This window comes from Chiloscyllium plagiosum, unplaced genomic scaffold (genome assembly GCF_037043375.1).
Source record: "Chiloscyllium plagiosum isolate Xiang-an unplaced genomic scaffold, Cpla_swu_hap1 HiC_scaffold_18, whole genome shotgun sequence".
NCBI lineage: Eukaryota > Metazoa > Chordata > Chondrichthyes > Orectolobiformes > Hemiscylliidae > Chiloscyllium > Chiloscyllium plagiosum.
The window spans coordinates 82,427,756-82,446,574 of NW_028270156.1; the positions used below are offsets into that span (position 1 = coordinate 82,427,756).

General features: G+C 55.3%; 1 protein-coding gene across 1 annotated transcript in view; it reads right to left on the reverse strand.

Annotated features, from left to right (window-relative positions):
• The window catches only part of LOC148147019 (uncharacterized), a 205,592-nt gene that overhangs the window by 56,706 nt on the left and 130,067 nt on the right, over positions 1–18,819 (reverse strand). The window lies entirely within an intron of this gene.

Consider the following 18,819-nt stretch of genomic DNA (forward strand, 5'->3'; position numbering starts at 1 on the left):
AGGTACAAGAGAGAGGGAGTGTTGGGGCAGATACAAGAGAGAGAGTATGAGAGAGTGAGAGAGAATGAGAAAGAAAAAGAAAGCGAAAGTGAGTGAGAGAGCGCGGGAGAGAGCGAGAGAGAGAGCAACAGAGAGCGAGAGAGAACGAGGACAGCGAGGAGGCGAGAAAGTGAGAGAGAGAGCGAGAGTGAGACAGAGCACGAGAGAGAGGGGTGATGAGGGAGGGCAAAAGCGAAGGGGTAGACAGAGAGAGAGGGAGAAAGGAGATTTAAGCAAGCGAGGGCACGACAGAGAGAGGGAGGGGCAAGAGAGGCGGACAGTGAGGGGGCAGAGAGAGAGAGGGAAGAACGGGGGTGTTAGAGAGCGAGGGGAGAGAGCGAGAGAGAATGAGAATGGGGTGAGAAAGTGCGAGAGGCAGAGAGCGAGAGAGAGAGAGAGGGCAAGCGAGAGATGGGGGTCAAGGGAGAGACAGAGGGATGAGAGAGGGGGTGCGAGAGAAAGAGAGAGGAGGCAAGAGCGGGTCGGAGGGGCGAGAGAGAGAGAGACAGACAGGCAGAGAGAGACAGAGAGAAATCACAAGCGAGAGAGAGCGAGAGAGGGAGCAAAAGTGAGTGAGAAAGAGCGAAAGAGAAATCGAGAGAGAATGCGAGAGCAAGCGAGAAAGAGATCGAGAGAGAATGCGAGAGCGACTGCAAGAGAGAGAGGGGCGTGAGAGAGGTGCAAGAATGGGGAGGGAGGGGCAGATCCGAGAGAGAGTGACAGAGCGAGAGACAATGAGAGGGAGCGAGAGAGCGAGACAGAGCGTAACAGCAAGCGAGAGAGAACATAAGAGAGCACGACAGAGAGCGAGGGAGAGACAGTGGGCGAGAAAGTTAGAGAGAAAGCGAGAGTGAGAGAGAGCGAGAGAGGGAGAGAGAGGGAGCAAGAGAGGGCGAAATGGAGGGGTAGAGGGACAGAGAGAGAGGGGAGAAAGGAGGCTTAATAGAGAGAAGGATGCGACAGAGAGAGAGCGTCAAGAGAGGCCGACAGTAAAGGGACAGAGAGAGAGAAAGATGGGGAGAACGTGAGTGTCAGAAAGAGAGACAAGAGAGCGAGAGAGAGAGAGAGAGAATGGGGTGAGAAAGTGAGAGAGGTGGAGAGTCAGACAGAGAGTGGGCGAGCGAGAGATGGGGTGTCGAGCGAGAGACAGAGTGATGAGGGAGAAAGGGGTGTGTGAGAGTGAGAGAGGAGGCGAGAGAGAGGGAGGGTTGAGAGAGAGAGAAAGAGACAGACAGACAGGCAGGCAGACAGACAGACAGAGACAGGGAGAGCACGAACGAGAGAGAGCGAGAAAGAGAGCAAGAGAGAGTGCATGAGAGAGAGGTGCAACAGAGAGGGAGAGTGCGGTCAGGTACGAGTTAGATTGTGTGAGAGAGCGATAGAGAGGGAGGGAGAGAGAGGGGTCAGAGAGAAGGGGCGAGAGAGAGAGATGCAAGAGAGAGGGAGAGAGGGCGCAGATACGAGAGAGAGTGTGAGAGAGCAAGAGAGAGGAAGAGGGGTGCAAGAGAGAGGGAGAGTGGGCGCAGATATGAGAGTGTGTGAGAGTGAGAGAGAGAGGGGCGTGGGAGATCGAGAGAGAGTGATAGAGAGACAGAATGATAGAGAGAGGGGCAGAGAGGAGAGGATAGAGAGAATAAAATAAGGGTAGAGAGCGAGAGAGGAGGCACTGAGAGAAAGTGAGGGGGAGAGCGAGAGAGAGTGGGGTCGATCGAGAGACAGGTGGCGAGCGTGAGACAGAGGGATGATAGAGAGAGGGGTGCGAGATGAGAAAGAGGAGGCGAAAGAGAGAGGGTGGGCTGAGAGAGAGAGACAGACAGACAGAGAAACAGAGACAGAGAAGACAGAGAGGGCATGAGAGGGCTACAGTGAGGGTGGAGAGAGAGGGAGCACGAGGGATAGAGAGGGAGAGCGAGAGAGATGGGGCGAGAAAGATAGAAGGGGAGAGAGCGAAAGAGTGAGGGGGGCTGAGAGAATGTGAGAGGAACAGCTAGAGAGAGAGAGGGGGGCATGCAAGAGACAGGTATGAGGGGTGCGAGAGGGAGAGGAAGTGACAGAGAAATAGATGGACAGACAGAGACAGAGATGATAGAAAGAGAGAGCATGAGTGAGAGCGAGAGAGACCAGGCGAGAGAGGTTCAAGAGAGAGGGGCCAGATAAGAGGGAGTGTGTGTGAGAGAGAGAGAGAGCAAGAGAGTGAGAGAGAGAAAGTGAGAGAGAGCGAGAGAGGGGAAGCAAGAGAAAGGTGCAAGATAGAGGAAAAGAGAGAGCAGATATGAGAGACCGAGTGTGAGAGAATGAGAGAGAGAGGGGCAAGAGAGAGGGAGAGAGAGAGGGCGCAGATACGAAAGACAGCGTGAGAGAGCAGCAGAGACAGGACGAGAGAGAGAGGGAGCGACAGAGAGAGAGGGAGAGCAAGAGAGAGGAAGAGGAGGGCAGTTACGAGAGAGTGTGTGAGAGAGCGAAAGAGAGAGGGAGAGAGAGAGCAAGCAAGAGATCGAGAGAGTGAGAGCGAGCGAGAGAGTGAGAACGCGTGAGAGTGAGAGAGAGGGAGTTGCAAGAGAGAGGAAAAGAGGGCGTGTATGTGAGAGAGTCAGATTGGGGAGCAAGAGAGAGGGAGAGCCGAGAGAAACGGAGAGACAGAGGGTTGGGAGAGAGGGAGAGAATGTATGGATACGAGAGAGAGTGTGAGAGAGGGAGAGAGAGAGGGAGCGAGACAGAGAGGGATAGCACGAGAGAGAGGTGACGAGAGAGAGACAGAGGGATAAGAGAGAGGGGACATGCGCGAAAGAGAAGCGGTGTGAGAGAGGGAGGAGAAAGGGGTCTAAGAGAGACAGAGGGGCAAGAGAGGGCTACAGGGAGAGGTAGAGAGAGAGGGAGCGAGAAGGAGAGAGTGAGAAAGTGAGACAGGGAACCGGGACAAGCGAGAGGCAAAGATAAGAGAGAGAGAGAGAGAGAAGAGGGTCACGCATGCTTTTGTGTGAGAGAGAGACAGAGTTAGAGAGAGAGAAAAAGAGAGGGAGAGACAGAGAGAGATAGAGAGAGAGTTGAGAGAGGAAGCGAGGGAGCGAGTGAATGAGGGAGAGAGGTGGTCAGACAGACGGCGAGAGAGAGCGAGAGAGAGAGAGACGGGCTGAGAGAGAGGGATAGAGAGAGAGGGGGGACAGAGAGAGCGAGAGGGCGAAAGTGAGCAAGAGAGAGAGTGGCGAGAGAGAGAGAGAGAATAGAGGGAGAAAGAGGGAAAGTGAGAGAGAGATGGAGAAAGTGAGAGAGAGAGGAGGAAAGCAAGAGACAGGGCGAGCGAGAGAAAGAGGGATGCGACATAGAGGGGCATGAGAGAGAGAGAGAGGAGGCGAGAGGGGGAGGGAGAGCCAAGGGAGACAGAGAGAAAGAGCAAGAGAGTGAGTGACGAGAGAGGGAGAGAAAGAGGATAGAGAGAGAGGGATACAGAGAGAGGGATAGGGAGAGGGGAGAGCTTGAGAGATAGAGAGCGAAGGAGAGAGAAAACAAGAGAGAGATAGTGGTGAGAGAGAGTGAGAGAGAGGGGGATAGAGAGAGGGAGAGCAAGAGAGAGAGATGGAGCAAGAGACAGACGGGGAGAGAGAGGGAGTGAAAAGGAGAGAGCAAGAGGGAGTGTAGTGACAGAGAGAGAGCGAAAAAGGGGATAGAGAGTGAGAGGGATAGAGCGAGAGGGAGAGCGAGAGAGAGGGAGAGGAGGAGAGAGAAAACGAGAGAGACATAGTGGTGAGAGAGAGTGAGAGCGGGATAGATAGAGGGTGAGAGAGAGAGGGATAGAGTGAGAGAGGGTTAGAGAGACGGAGAGCGAGAGAGAGATGGAGTAAGAGACAGACAGGGAGAGAGCAAGAGAGAGTGTGGCGACAGAGAGAGAGAGTGAAAGAGGGGGATAGGGAGTGAGAGGGATAGAGAGCTGAGAGTGAGAGGGATAGAGAGCTGAGAGCGAGAGAGAAAGGGAGCGAGAGTGGGAGAGGGGGAAGGAGATGGAGAGAGAAAGAGGGAGGGAGAGAGAGAGAGGAGACGACAGAGTGAGAGAGGACTGAGAGAGACAGACAGAGACAGAGAGAGAGAGCATGAGCGAGAGACAGTTGCAAAAGAGAGGAAGAGAGGGGGCAGAAACGAGAGTGAGTGTGAGAGAGCGAGAGAGGGGAACGACAGACGGAAAGAGAGGGGGATCCGAGAGACAGAATGTGAAACAGCGAGAGAGAGAATGAGAGCGTGAGAGAGAGCGAGCGAGATGCGAGAGAGAGAGAGAGAGAGAGCACGAGAGCAAGAGAGAGGGAAAGAGCAAGCGGGAGACAGCGAGAGCGAGAGGCGAGAGAGAGAAAGACGAGCGAGACAGACAGAAAGGTGCGAGAGAGAGGGAGCAAGGGCGTGGATGTGAGAGAGCATGTGAGAGATTGAGAGAGATTGGCGAGAGGGAGAGAGAGGGGCGGAGAGAGGAGGGGGTGAGTGAGAAATTGAAGGTGAAAGGAGAGAAGGTTGAGAGAGACACAGACAGACAGACCGACTGAGACAGAGAGAGACAACGAACGAGAGAGATCACGACCGAGAGAGAGAGAAAGATAGATCACAATGGAGAGAAAGGTGCAAGAGTGAGAGAGAGAATGGGCAAATTGAGGGTGAGAGTGTGTGAGAGCAAGACAGAACGAGAGAGAGAAGGAGAGGGAGAGAGGAGCGAGAGTGAGAGAACGAGACAACGCGAGAGAGTGAGAGAACGCGAGAGACCGCAACAGAGAGCAAGAGAGAGAGAGTGAGAGAGAGCACACGAGAGAGAGTGGGCGAGACAGACATGAGAGAGCGAGAGAGTGGGGGTGAAAGAGCAAGAGAGAGTGAGAGGGAGAAAGAGAGGGAGGTACAAGAGAGGTCCAAAGACTTGCATAAAAAGGGGGCGGATATGAGAGAGAGTGTGAGAGAGCAAGAGACAGAGATGGGGAGAGAGCGGGGTGCAAAAGAGAGGGAGAGAGGGCGGGGATTCAAGAGTGAGAGGGGCAAGAAAGCGGAAAAGAGGGCGAGGGTATGAGAGAGAGTGGGTGAGAGCAAGAGCAAGGGGGGAGAGAGAGCACGAATGAGAGAGGGGCGAGAGCGATGGGCAAGCGAGAGGGGTGAGATGGAGGGAGAGAGGGCTCAGCTTCGAGAGAGACAGTGTGCGAGAGCGAGAGAGAGCGAGATCGGGATAGAGAGCGATAGCGAGAGAGGGGTGAGAGAGTGCGAGACGGAGAGGCAAAGCAAGAGAGAGAGGTTTGAGTGAGAGACAGAGGCATGAGAGAGAGGTGGGCGAGAGAGCGCGAAAGGGAGGGGTGTGAGAGAGAGGGAGTGTGAAAGGGAGTGTAAGAGAGACAGAAGTGCAAGAGATGGCAACAGTGAGGATAGAGAGTGGGAGGAGAGCGAGGGAGCGAGAGGTGGAGAGCGATTGACAGCGGGCGCGAGAAAAAGGGCTAGAGAGAGGGATCAAGAGGGGAGAGAGAGGGGAGTGAGAGGGAGGGGAGTGAGTAGAGAGCGAGACAGAGAGACGGGACGAACGAGAGACAGAGATGCGAGACAGAGGGGCGTGCATGTGAGAGAGAGAGGGAGAGACAGAGAGAGAGAGAAAGGGAGACAGAGAGTGAGTTAAGAGAGGAAGAGAGCGTGCGAGAGCGACAGGGATGGGATGAGAGAGCGCGAATGAGGGATAGAGGTGGCGAGAGAGAGCAAGAGGAAAAGCAAGAGAGAAAGGTTCAAGAGCTAGAGAGGGAGAGAGAGCGGGGGAGAGAGAAAGAGAGAGTGACGAGAGAGAGGGAACAGAGAGAGAGATGGAGCAAGAGAGAGAGGTGGAGGTCAAAAGAGAGTGAAGGCAAGCGAGAGACACAGGAATGAGAGAGAGGGGCACGAGAGAGAGAGGAGGCGAGTGAGGCAGGGAGAGCCGGTAAAGACAGAGAGAGACAGAGAGAGGGAGAGAGATTGGCGAGAGAGTGAGAGAAAGGGGATAGAGAGAGAGAGCGATACAGAGAGGGGAGAGTGAGCGAGAGATGGAGTGACAGAGAAAGGGAAGAGTGAGAGAGAGAGGGTGGTGAGAGAGAGATGGTGGAATAGAGAAAGAGGGATAGAGAGAGAGAGAGACAGCGAGGGGAGCCAGAGAGGGCCAAGTGAGACAGAGCGACAGGGGGAGAGAGAGGGGGGGAGAGCGTGAGAGAGAGAGAGAGACAGCAAGAGAGAGAAGGGGCGAGAGAGTTGCAAGATAGAGGGAGAGAGGGGGCATATACAAGAGATGGAAATGTGTTGCTGGAAAAGCGCAGCAGGTCAGGCAGCATCTAGGGAACAGGAGAATCGATGTTTCGGGCATTAGCCCTTCTTCAGGAATGAGGAAAGTTGGTCCAGCAGGCTAAGATAAAAGATAGGGAGGAGGGACTTGGGAGAGGGGCGTCGGAAATGTGATAGGTGGAAAGAGGTCAAGGTGAGGGTGATAGGTCAGACTGGGGTGGGGGCGGAGAGGTCGGGAAGAAGATTGCAGGTTAGGAAGGCGGTGCTGAATTTGATGGATTTGACTGAGACAGGCTGGGGGGAGGGGAAATGAGGAAACTGGTGAAATCCGAGTTCATCCCTTGTTGTTGGAGGGTTCCTAGCCGGAAGATGAGGCGTTCTTCCTCCAACCGTCGTTTCGCTGTGGTCTGACGATGGAGGAGTCCAAAGACTTGCATATCCTTGGTGGAGTGGGAGGGGGAATTGAAATGTTGAGCTACAGGGTGGTTGGGTTGGTTGGTCCGGGTGTCCCAGAGGTGTTCTCTGAAACGCTCCACAAGTAGGCGGCCTGTCTCCCCAATATAGAGGAGGCCACATCGGGTGCAAAGGATGCAATAGATGATATGTGTGGAGGTACAGGTGAATCTGTGGCAGATATGGAAGTTTCCTTTGGGGCCTTGGAGGGAGGTGAGGGGGGAGGTGTGGGCGCAAGTCTTGCACCTCCTGCGGTTGCAGGGGAAGGTGCCGGGAGTGGAGGTTGGGTTGGTGGGGGGTGTGGATCTGACGAGGGAGTCACGGAGGGAGTGGTCTTTACGGAATGCTGGCATATACAAGAGAGAGAGTGTGAGAGAGCAAGAGAGAGGGAGGGAGAGAGAGGGTTCGAGAGAGCGAGCAAGCGAGATAGAGCGAGAGCAATAGCAAGAGCAAGAGGGGCGAGAGTGAGAGAGAGTGGGAGGGAGAGAAAGCAAGAGAGAGAGGGGCAAAAGTGAGAGAGCAGCAGGGTGGCACAGTGGTTAGCACTGCTGCCTCACAACGCCAGAGACCCGGGTTCAATTCCCGCCTCAGGCGACTGACTGTGTGGAGTTTGCACGTTCTCCCCGTGTCTGCGTGGGTTTCCTCCGGGTGCTCCGGTTTCCTCCCACAGTCCAAAGATGTGCAGGTCAGGTGAATTGGCCATGCTAAATTTCCCGTAGTGTTAGGTATAGGGGTAAATGTAGAGGTATGGTGGGTTGTGCTTCGGCGGATCGGTGCGGACTTGTTGGGCCGAAGGGCCTGTTTCCACACTGTAATCTAATCTAATCTAAGAGAGTGGCGAGAGAGGGGGCAAGAGAGAGAGAGGTGCAAGAGAGAGGGAAAGAGGGGCGGATATGACAGAGGGAGAGAGAGCGAGAGCGAGAGTGGGAGAGATAGCGAAAATGGGAGAAGGGAGAGAGAGAGAGCAAGGGAGAGAGAGGAGGGATAAAGAGAGGGATAGGGATAGAGAAAGAGAGGAGAGAGAGGGAGCGAAAGAGAGAGGGAGAGCAAGAGCGAGAATAGGCGAGCGAGAGACAGAGAGATGAGAGAGAGGGGAGCACTTTAGAGAGAGGGGCGCACGCGGGAGGTGGAGATGCTGGCGCGAGAGAGAAACGGGGCACGAGAGGGCTACAGGGAGGGGTGTAAGAGAAAGAGAACGAGGGAGAAAGTGGGTGCAAGAGAGACAGAGGGGCATGAGAGGGCTACAGTGAGGGCAAGAGAGAGAGGGAAGCAAGAGGGAGAGGGGAGACCGAGAGAGAAGGGGCGAGAGAGAGGTACAAGACAGAGTGGGCAGATCTGAGAGAGAGAGTGCACGAGAGAGCGCAAAAGAGAGCGAGCGAGAGAGTGGGAGCAAGAGAGAGAGCGAGAGAGAGAGGGGTGAGAGAGAAATAGAGAGTGAGAACGAGAGCGAGAGAGGGTGAGCGAGAGACAGAGGGATGAGAGAGGGGCGCGCGAGAGAGAAAGGGAGTGTGAGAGGGCAACAGGAAGGGGGGGGAAGTGGTTGAAAGGCGGTATAAGAGAGACAGAGGGGCAAGAGATGGCAACAGTGAGGATAGAGAGTGTGGGAGGAGAGAGAGAGGGATCAAGAGGGAGAGAGGTGGAGAACAATTGACAGTGGGCATGAGAAAAAGGACTAGAGAGAGAGGGATCAAGAGGGGAGAGAGAGGGGAGTGAGATGGAGGGGGGTGAGCGAGAGAGACGGGGCGAGAAAGAGGTACAAGAGAGAGGGAGAGAGGGGGCAGATACGAGACAGGGAGTGTGAGAGAGTGACAGAGAACGCGAGAGCGAGCAAGAGAGCGCGAGAGAGTGAGAGAGAGAGGGGCGCGAGAGAGAGAGGGGTGAGAGAGGGGACGCCAGAGAGAGAGGTGGAAGATGCAGTGAGATAGGGTGCGGATACAAGACAGAGAGTGTGAGAGAGCGTTAGAGAGAGAGGGAGAGAGGGCACGGATGTGTGTGAGAGCGAGAGTGAGAGAGAGGGCGAGGGAGAGAGAGAGAGCGATAGCGAGAGAGTATTATAGACAGTGGGATAGAGAGAGAGAAAAAAAGGGGAGAGAGGGGGTACTGAGTGAGAGTGAGGGAGAGAGCGATAGAGAGAGGGGACGAATGAGAGACAGGTGGCTAGCGTGAGACAGAAGGATGGCAGAGAGTGGGGTGTGTGAGAGAGAGAGGCGGCGAGAGAGAGGGAGGGAGAGACAGACAGACACAGACAGAGAGAGAGACAGAAGACAGAAAGAGGGAGCACGAGCGAGAGAAAGAGCGAAAGAAACAGCAAGAAGAGGGGCGAGACAGAGGTGCAAGGGAGAGGCAGGGAGGGGGCAGATATGAGAGAAAGAGTGTGAGATAGCGCGACAGAATGATAGAGCGCAAGAGAGCAAAAGATTGCGAGAGAGTGAGAGAGAGCAAGAGAGAGAGAGGGGGCGAGAGAGAGCGAGCGGTGCAAGAGAGGGGAAAAGAGGGCGCGGATATGAGAGAGACGGTTTGAAACAGCAAGAGGAAGAGGGGCGAGAGAGAGGGAAAGAGAGAGGGGGCAAAAGAGAGAGAGAGAGGGAGGGCGCAGATATGAGAGAGTGTGAGAGAGAGAGGGGGCGAGAGAGAGGGAGCGGATACATGAGAGTGTGTGACAGCGAGAGAGAAAGGGGCTAGAGAAGGGGACAGAGAGAGCGAGCGAGAGCTGAAAGAAAGGGGCATATGTGAGAGAGCGAGGGTAAGCGAGAGGGGGTGAAAGGGGGTATAAGAGAGACAGAGGGGCAAGAGAGGGCTACAGTGAGGGGGAGAGAGAGAGGGGGGCTGAGAGAGAGTGAGGGAGAGTGCAAGCGAGAGAGAGGGCGGGACCAAGAGATGGGGTAAGCGAGAGAGTGCGAGGAGGTGAGAGAGGGAGGGAGGGCTGAGAGAGAGAGACAGACAGAGAAGATAAAAAGAGAGCACAAAAGAGAGTGAGAGCGAGTGAGGGAGGGACGAGAGAGATGTGCGAAAGAGAGGGAGAGAGGGGGCAGATATGAGAGAGAGGGTGTGAGAGAGCGAGAGAGAGGGGAGAGAGAGGGAGGGAGAGACAGCGCGAGAGGGTGAGCAAGGGAGAGAACGAGAGAGCGAGAGAGAATGAGAGACAGTGAGAGAGTGTGGGCGAGAGAGAGGGAGAGAGGGCGCAGATACGAGACAGTGTGAGATAACGGCAGAGGGGTGAGAGAGAGGGAGAGAGATAGGGAGCAACAGAGAGAGAGGGAGAGCAAGAGAGAGAGAGAGGCGTCAGAGAGGCGCAAGAGAGAGGGAGAGACGGGGCAGAAAAAAGAGAGTGTGTGAAAGTGGGAGAAAGAGCACATGAGAGCACGAGAGAGCGAGAGTGAGAGAGAGTGAGAGAGCGACAGAGCGCGAGTAAGCGAGAGAGCGCGAGACCGCGTGAGAGAGAGAGAGCGAGACTGCGGGAGAGTGAGAGGGGGAGGTGCAAGTGAGAGGAAAGGAGGGCGCGGATATGAGAGACACAGTGTGAGAGAGTGAGAGAAAGAGAGGGGCGTGGGAGAGGGAGAGAGAGAGGGTCGGGAGAGTTGGAGAGAGAGCACGTTTATGAGAGAGACTGTGTGAGAGAGAGCGAGAGAGAGTGGGACGAGAGAGAAAGGCATGCGTGAGAGAGGGGGTAAGAGAGAGAGGAAGAGAGGGCTACAGGGAGGTGGAGAGAGGAAGAGGGACCGAGAGGGGGAGAGGAGGAGAGCGAGAGAGAGAGGGCGAGAGAGAGAGAAATGTATAGAGAGAGGGGGTAGAGAGGGGAGAAAGGGAGGGAGAGATAGAGGGTCGAGTGTGAGAGAGCGAGACAGAGAGACGGGGCAAGCGAGAGACAGAGATGAGCAAGAGAGGGGCGCATGCGTGAGTGTGAGAGAGAGAGACAGAGTTAGAGAGAGAAAGATAGACAGAGAGAGGTGAGAGAGGAAGAAAGGGAGCGAGAGCAACAGAAAGGAGATAGAAAGAGCGAATGAGGAAGAGAGGTGGAGAGAGAGGGAGAGAGAGAGCGAGAGACAGAGGTGGCAAGAGAGAGAGAGGGATAGAGAGAGAGGGATACAGAGAGCGAGAGGGCAAAAGAGAGTGACAGAGAGAGTGGCGAGAGAGAGGGGCATAGAGAGAGAGTGGAAATCTACAGAGGGATGGAGTGACTCAGAGAGAGGAGGAGAGCAAAGAGAGAGTGGGCGAACAAGAGACAGAGGGATGCTAGAGAAAGGGGCATGAGAGAGAGAGGAGGCGAGAGAGGGACGGAGAGCTGAGAGAGACAGAGAGAGAAAGAGCGAGAGAGCGAGTGGCAAGAGAGAGTGAGAGAAAGAGGATAGAGAAAGAGGGAGAGAGAGGGAGCGAAAGAGAGAGGGGAAGGTGAGGGAGAGAGAAAGAGGAAGCAAGAGTGTGAGAGAGAGAGGAGACGAGAGAGGGTGGGAGGACTGAGAGAGACAGACAGACAGAAAGAAAGACAGTCAGACAGAGGGAGAGACATAGAGCACGAGCAAGAGAGCGAGCGAGAGAGACCGCAAGACAGAGAGAGGTCTAGAGAGAGGTACAAGAGAGAGGGAGAGAGGGGGCAGATACGAGCGAGAGTGTCCAAGAGAGAGAGGGAGAGATCGAGAGAGAGAGCAAGAGAGAGAGCGCAAGAGAGGTGCATGAGAGAGGGAATGAGGGGGTGGATCCGAGAGACAGTGTGTGAGACAGTGAGAGGCAAGAGATAGGTAGAAAAGGCGTGGATACGTGAGAGTGTGTGAGAAATGAAAGAGAGAGGGGCGAGTGGGAGAGACAAGGCGGAGAGAGGAGGGGGTGAGTGAGAGAAAGAAGCAATGAAGAGTGGGGTTGCAAGAGAGAGAATGAAGGCGAGAGAGGGAGGGAGAGAGACAGACAGACTGAGACAGAGAGCGAGAGAGATCACAATCGAGAGAGAGAGAGCGAGACAGATCACAATGGCGAGAGAGGTGCAAGAGTGAGGGAGAGAGTGGGCAAATCGAGAGTGAGCGTGTGTGAGAGCGAGAGAGAGAGGGAGAGAGAGGAAGTTAGAAAGTGAGGGAGAGAGTGACAGGGAGCGACAGAGACAATGAGAGAGCGAGAGAATGCGAGAGAGCGTGAGAGAGCGAGAGAACACGAGAGAGCATGCAAGAGAGAGAGTGAGAGAGAGCGAGATAGAGAGCGCGGGAGAGAGAGTGTGCGACAGAGAGTGGGCGAGAGTGAGACAGCAAGAGAGAGGGGGCGAAAGAGCAAGCGAGAGAGAGCGAGAGGGAGAAAGAGTGAGAGAGGTGCAAAAGAGAGGGAAAGACCTGGTGGATACGAGTGAGAGTGTGAGAGAGCCCGAGACAGAGAGGGGGAGGGAGACAGAGAGAAGTGCAAAAGAGACGGAGAGAGGGCACGGACACAAGAGAGAGAGAGAGTGAGAGAGCATGAGAGAGAGAGTGAGAAAGAGAGAGATGGGGGTAGAGAGTGAGTGGAGGGAGAGAGAAAATGTGAGAGGGGCGATAGAGAGAGAGGGATAGAGAAAGACAGTGATGGGATAGAGAGAGGGATAGAGAGCAAGAGCGAGAGAGCGGGGAGAGAGAGAGAGAGTGACAGGGGCGAGAGGAAAAGAGGGTGTGGATATGAGAGACAGAGCAAGAGAGAGCGAGAGAGTGGGAGAGAGAGAGAGAGAGAGAGCGACGAGAAAGAGAGAGGCGCGAGAGCGAGCAAGAGAGATTGGAGTGAGAGAGAGAGAGGGCGCAGATATGAGAGACAGTATGCTAGAGCGAGAGAGAGAGCAAGATCGAGGGAGGGAGAGAGAGTGAGACTGAGAGGGACGAGAGTGATAGAGGGGTGAGAGAGACTGAGAGAAAGAGGGGGATAGGGAGAGCGATAGAGAGGGAGAGAGGAGATCGAGGGAGAGAGAGTAAGAGAGGGTGAGAGAGAGAGGGAAAGCAAGAGAGAGAGGGTTGAATGAGAGGCAGAGGGATGAGAGGGAGAGAGAGGTAGCCGAGAGAGAGCGACAGGGAAGGGGGTGAGAGAGACGGGTTGAAAGGGAGTGTAAGAGAGACAGAAGGGCAAGGGAGGGCAACAGTAAGGAGAGGGAGCGAGAGGGAGAGTAGTGGAGAGCGATTGACTGGAGGTTAGAGATAGAAAGAGTTAGAGAGAGAGGGATCGAGAGGGGAGAGAGGGAGAGAGAGCGAGAGGGGGGAGAGTGAGAGAGCGAGACAGAGAATGCAAAACAGAGAAACGTGGCAAGCGAGAGACAGAGTTGAGGGAGAGAGGGTCACGGACGCGAGACAGAGAGAGGGAGGGAAAGCGATAGAGAGAAAGATACAGAGAGAGTTGAGAAAGGAAGAGAGAGTGCGAGAGCGAGAGGGACAGGGAGGGAATGACAGAGAGAGAATGAGGGGTAGAGGTGGCGAGAGAGAGAATGCGACAGAGAGAGGTTCAAGAGAGAGAGAGGGAGAGAGAAAGCGGGGATGGAGAGAGCAAGAGGTCGAAAGAGAGCGAGAGAGCGCAGGGAGAGTGGCGAGAGAGAGGGGGATAGAAAGCGAGCTAGAGAGACCGATGGAGCGAGAGAGAGAGATGGGGGGAGATCAAAAGAGAGTGAGGGCGAGCGACAGACAGAGGAATCAGAAAGGGGCACAAGAGACAGAGGAGGCGAGAGAGGGAGGGAGAGCCGATAGAGACAGAGAGAGAGCGAGAGAGAGTGTGGCGAGAGAGTGAGAGAAAGGGGATAGAGAGAGATAGAGATAGAGTTAGGGATAGAGAGAGAGGAGAGCGAGAGAGAGATGGAGTGAGAGAGAGAAAGGGGAGAGCGAGAGAGAGAACGAGAGCAACTATGAAAGAGAGCCAGAAGGAGAGTGAGAGAAACAGCAAGAGAGGGAGCAGAGCGAGGTGCAAGAGAGAGGGGGAGAGGTGCCTGATACGAGACAGGGAGTGTGAGAGCGCGAGAGAGGGAGGGCGAGAGAGTGCGAGAGAGCGAGGGTGAGAGTGAGAGGGGGGGGGAGAGCGAGAGAGATAGGGCACAAGAGAGAGAGGTGCAATAGAGAGGGAAAGAGGGGCGGAAATGAGAGAGACAGTGTGAGTGAGGGAGAGCGAGATCGAGAGTAGGCAAGATAGCGAAAGTGAAAGAAGGGAGGGGGAGAGACGGAGGAGTGACTTGCGAGAGAGAGCGAGGAAGAGGGGGATAGAGAGAGGAGAGTGAAGGGGAGAGAGAGGGAGATCAGGAGCGAGAGAGGGTGTTCGAGAGTCAGTGGGATGAGAGAGAGAGGGGCATGCGGGGGAGAGAGAGGGGGCGCCAGAGGGTGACAGGCAGGGGGTTAAGAGAGAGAGAAAGGGGATAAGGAGGTGCAAGGGAGACAGAGGGGCAAGAGAGGGTTACAGTGAGGGGGAAGCGAGAGAGAGCAAGAGGAAGAGGGGGAGAGAGAGAGAGACAGGGCGAGAGAGAGGTACAAGAGAGAGGGAGAGAGGGGCAGATAGGAGAGAGCGAGGGTGACAGAGTGAGGGAGAGCGAGAGAGAACAAAAGAGAAAAGAGAGAGGGGGCGGGTGCAAGAAAGTGGGAGAGAGGGGCCAGATAGAGAGCGCGCGTTTGAGAGAGTGAGAGAGAGAAAGAAAGAGGGAGAGAGAGTGGTGCAAGAGAGAGACTGAGAGAGAGGGGCGAGAGAGAGAGTGTGGTGCAAGAGAGAGGAAAAGAGGGCGCGGATATGAGAGAGAGACAGTTTGAAAGAGCGAGAGAGAGAGAGGGACGGGAGAGAGGGCGTGGCTACGTGAGAGAGAGAGAGGGAGAGCAAGAGAGACGGAGCGAGCAAGAGACAGAGAGATGAGGGAGGGGCGTGCACACGAGAGAGAAGGGGGTAAGAGAGAGAGGGGAGAAAGTGGGTTTAAGAGAGACAGAGGGGCCAGAGAGGGCTACAGTGAAGGGGGAGAGAAAGGGAGCGAGATGGAGAGGGGGAGAGCAAGAGAGAGGGGGGCCTGAGAGAGAGTGAGAGGGAGACCGAGAAAGCGAGGGGCGAGAGAGGGAGAGAGACAGACAGACAGAGACAGGGAGAGGCAGAGAAGATGGAAATAGAGAGCACGATCATGAGCGAGAGCGAGAGAGACAGCGAGAGAGAGGGGGCAAATGAGAGTTGCGAGAGAGAGTTAGAGAGGGACAGATACGAGAGAGAGCGAGAGAGAGAGGGAGAGAAAGAGAGAGAGACAGCGCGAGGGGAAGAGAGCGAAAGAGACCGAGAGAGAAAGCGGTGGGGGGGCGCGAGAGAGAGAGAGAGAGAAAGAGGTGCATGAGAGAGTAAAATATGGTGCAGATATGAGAGCATTAGTGTGAGAGAGCGAGAGAGAGGGGCAAGAGAGAGAGGGGCAAGAGAAAAGGAGAGCGGGCCCAGATACGCGAGAGAGTGAGAGAAAGCAGCAGAGAGAGGGCCGAGCGAGAGGGAGAGAAAGAGGGAGCGACAGAGAGAGAGGGAAGCAAGAGAGAGAAAAAGCGAGAGAGAGGCGCAAGAGAGAGGGAGAGGGGGCAGATACGAGATAGAGAGTGTAAGAGAGGGAGAGAAAGCAGGTGGGAGTGCAAGAGAGTTAGAGAGAGCGAGCGAGCGAGAGAGGGTGAGAGAGCAAGAGGGCGAGAGAGAGAGGGAGGTGCAAGAGAGATAAAAAAGGGCGCGGATGTGAGAGAGACAGTGTGAGAGAGCGAGAGAGAGGGGCTTGATAGAGAAAGAGAGGGTCGGGAGAGAGGGGAAGATGGCGCGGTTACGAGAGAGACTGTCAGGGCGAGAGAGGAAGTGAGAGAGACGGATAGCACGAGAGGGGTGGTGAGCGAGCGGCAGAGGGATGAGAGGGAGAGAGGCTTGCGTGAGAGAGAGTGGCAAAATGAGAGAGGGAAAGAAAGGGGGTAAGAGAGACAGAGGTACAAGAGAGGGCTACAGGGAGGGGAGAGAGAGAGAGCGAGAGGGAAAGATGAGGATATCGAGAGAGAGGGGGCGAGAGAGAGAGAGGATGAGAAATGGATAGGGAAATGGGATAGAGAGGGAAGAAACAGGGAGCGATAGAGAGAGAGAGTGGCGAGTGATAGACAGAGGGATGAGATTGAGAGGGGCCAGAGAGAGATGGAGGAGGCGAGAGAGGGAGGGTGGGATGAGAGAGGGAGAAAGACAGCAACAGAGAGAGGGGACAAGAGAGAGGAGCAAGAGAAAGGGAGAGAAGGGGTGGTTTCGAGAGAGGGGACACGAGAGAGAGGGGGCGAGACAGAGAGAGAGCATATGAGTGACAGAGCGGGAGTGAGAGGGCAAGTGCGAGAGCATGATAGAGAAAGAGGGATATAGAGAGGGAGGGGATAGAGAGAGAACGAGAGCGAGTGTGTGAGAGAGCGCGAGCGAAAGTGTGAGAGCGAGAGAGAGTGTGAGAGAGAGAGACAGGGGAGAGAGGGAGAGAGAGGGATGGGCGAGAGAGAGAGGGGATAGAGAGAGAGAGAGGAGAGCGAGGGAAAGAGAGAGAGGGAGCAAGAGGGAGAGAGTGGGAGCAAGAGAGAGTGGGCAAGCGAGAGGCAGAGGGATGAGAGACAGAGTGACGCACACGAGAGAGAGAGGGGCAAGAGAGGCGACAGGGAGTGGCAAGAGAGAGAGAGAAAGGGGGTTTAAGAGAGACAGAGGGGCAAGAGAGGGTGATGGTGAAAGGGGAGAGAGAGCGAGAAAGGGAGCGAGAGACAAAGAGGGGGCGAGCGAGAGAGAGGGTGTGAGAAAGAGACCGAGAGTGAGGGATAGAGAGGGGAGAACGGGAGAGCGAGTGAGAGAGAAATAGAGAGAGCGAGAGAGAGACAGAGAGCGTGAGAGAGGGACGAGAGAGAGAGTTACAGGCCGTGGGATAGAGAGAACGAGGGATAGAGAGAGTGGGATAGAGAGAGAGAGAGAGGAGGGGAGAGAGAGAGATAGAGAGAGGGAGAGAGGAGAGCCAGAGAGAGAAAGAAGGGGAGAAAGAGGGAGAGAGAGGGAAAGCAAGAGAGAGAGTGAGAGGGCAAGCGCGAGACAGAGTGGTGAGAGATAGGAGCATGTGTATGAGAGAGAGGGGGTGAGCGAGAGGCGGGCAAGCGAGAGACAGAGGGAGGAGAGAGAGGTGTGCGAGAGAGAGGAGGCATAGGAGGGAGGGAAGGCTGAGAGGGAGAGAGACAGACAGATAGACAGATACAGACAGAGAGACAGAAAGCCAGGCAGATAGAGACAGCACGAGTGAGAGAGAGAGAAAGAGAGCGAGCAAGAAAGAGAGCGATGGAAAGCGAGAGAGACAGCAAGAGAGAGGGGACGAGAGAGAGATGCAAAAGAGAGGGAGAGAGGGGGCAGATATGAGAGAGAGTGTGAGAGAACGATAGAGAGAAAGGGAGAGAGAGAGCAAGAGAGCGAGAGAGAGAGAGTGTGAGAATGAGAGTGCAAGAGAGCGAGAGGGCAGGAGACAGCGAGGGATAGAGAAAGGGATAGAGGGAGAGGGTAGATGGACAGAGGATGAAAGAGAGAGAGATTGAGTGAGAGAGCAAGGGGAGAGAGAGAGGAAACGAGAGTGGGAGAAGAGGAGAGCAAGAGTGAGCTAGGACAAGCGACAGGCAGAGCGATGAGAGAGAGGGGCGTGAGCGAGAGAGCGAGAGAGAGAGGAGGTGGAGAGAGGGTGACAGGGAGGGCTGTCAAGAGAGATAGAGGGGAGAAAGTGGGTGTGAAACAGGGAGGGGGTGCGATGGAGAGAGAGGGGCAAGAGAGGGCGACAGTGAGAGGGCGACAGTGAGAGGGCAGAGAGAGATGGAGAGAGGGGAGGGGAGAAAGGGGGTGAGAGAGTGAGGGGAGAGATCGAGAGGGTGAGAGAAAGGGATAAGTAAGAGAGAGAGGCAGAGAGCAAGAGAGTGAGGGAGAGAGGGATGAGGGAGTGACAGAGGGATGAGAGAGAGAGAGTTGTGAGAGAGAGAGCAGGCGAGAGAGGGAGGGAGGATTGAGAGAGTGAGAGAAAGACAGAGAGAGAGGACAAACAGACAGAGAGAAACCGAAAGTGACAGAGAGAACACGAGCGAGTGAGAGAGAGAAAGAGATTGAAAGAGACAGCTAGACAGAGATGAGTCAAGAGCGAGGTACAAGAGAGAGGGAGAGAGGGGGCAGATACGAATGAGAGAGTGAGAGAGAGCAACAGAGAAAGGAGGTGAGAAAGAGGTGCAATAGAGAGGTAGAGAGGGGCAAATATGAGAGAGAGTATGAGAGAGCGAGAAAGCAAGCGAGAGAGTCAGTTAGAGAGAGAGGGGCCGAGAGAGAGAAAGACCCAAGAGTGAGGGATGGGGGGAGCAGATATGAGACAGTGTGAGAGCGCGATAGATAGAGAGAGGGAGAGAGAAAGTGAGACAGTGAGAGAGAGATGAGAGGCAGAGCGAGAGAGCGAGCGAGAGGCAAGAGAGACAGCGAGTCAGGGTGAAAGAGCGAGAGAGTGAGAGTGCCCAACCCCGTCCAACACTTACACATCCCCTGCCGCCCCAACCCTGACCAACACTACACCCTCCCGCCCCCAACCCCGTCCATCACCGCCCCCTCCCCTCCTGCCCCACCCCGTCTTACACCTCTCTTCCCCCTCACCACACCAACATTGTCCAACACCTCCCCTCCCCTCCCAACCCAACCACCTCCAACACCACCCCCTCCCCTCGCCCCTAACCTCATTGAACAGAACCCCCACCTTAATCCCCAACTCCGTCCATCACCGCCCCTCCCACAACCAAGTCCAACACAATCCCCTCCCCCATCGTCACCAACCCCGTCCAACACCAACCCCTCCCTCTCGCGCCACCCCAACCCCATCCAACACCAACCCCTCCAACCTCTTGCCCACAACCCGACCATCACTGCCCCCTGCCTTCCTTCCCCAACCCCATCCATCAGTGAGACAGAGAGCGTAAGAAAGAGTGAGAGAGAGCGTAAGAGAAAGCGAGAGAGTGAGCAAGAGAGAGAGTGAGAGAGAGTGAGAGAGGGGGGCGAGGGTGAAAAGGGGGTAGAGAGAGAGATGGAGAAAGGGGGTGTGAGAAAGAGGGGAGCGAAAGCGAGAGAGAGGTGTTTAAAGTTTGGGAGAAGATT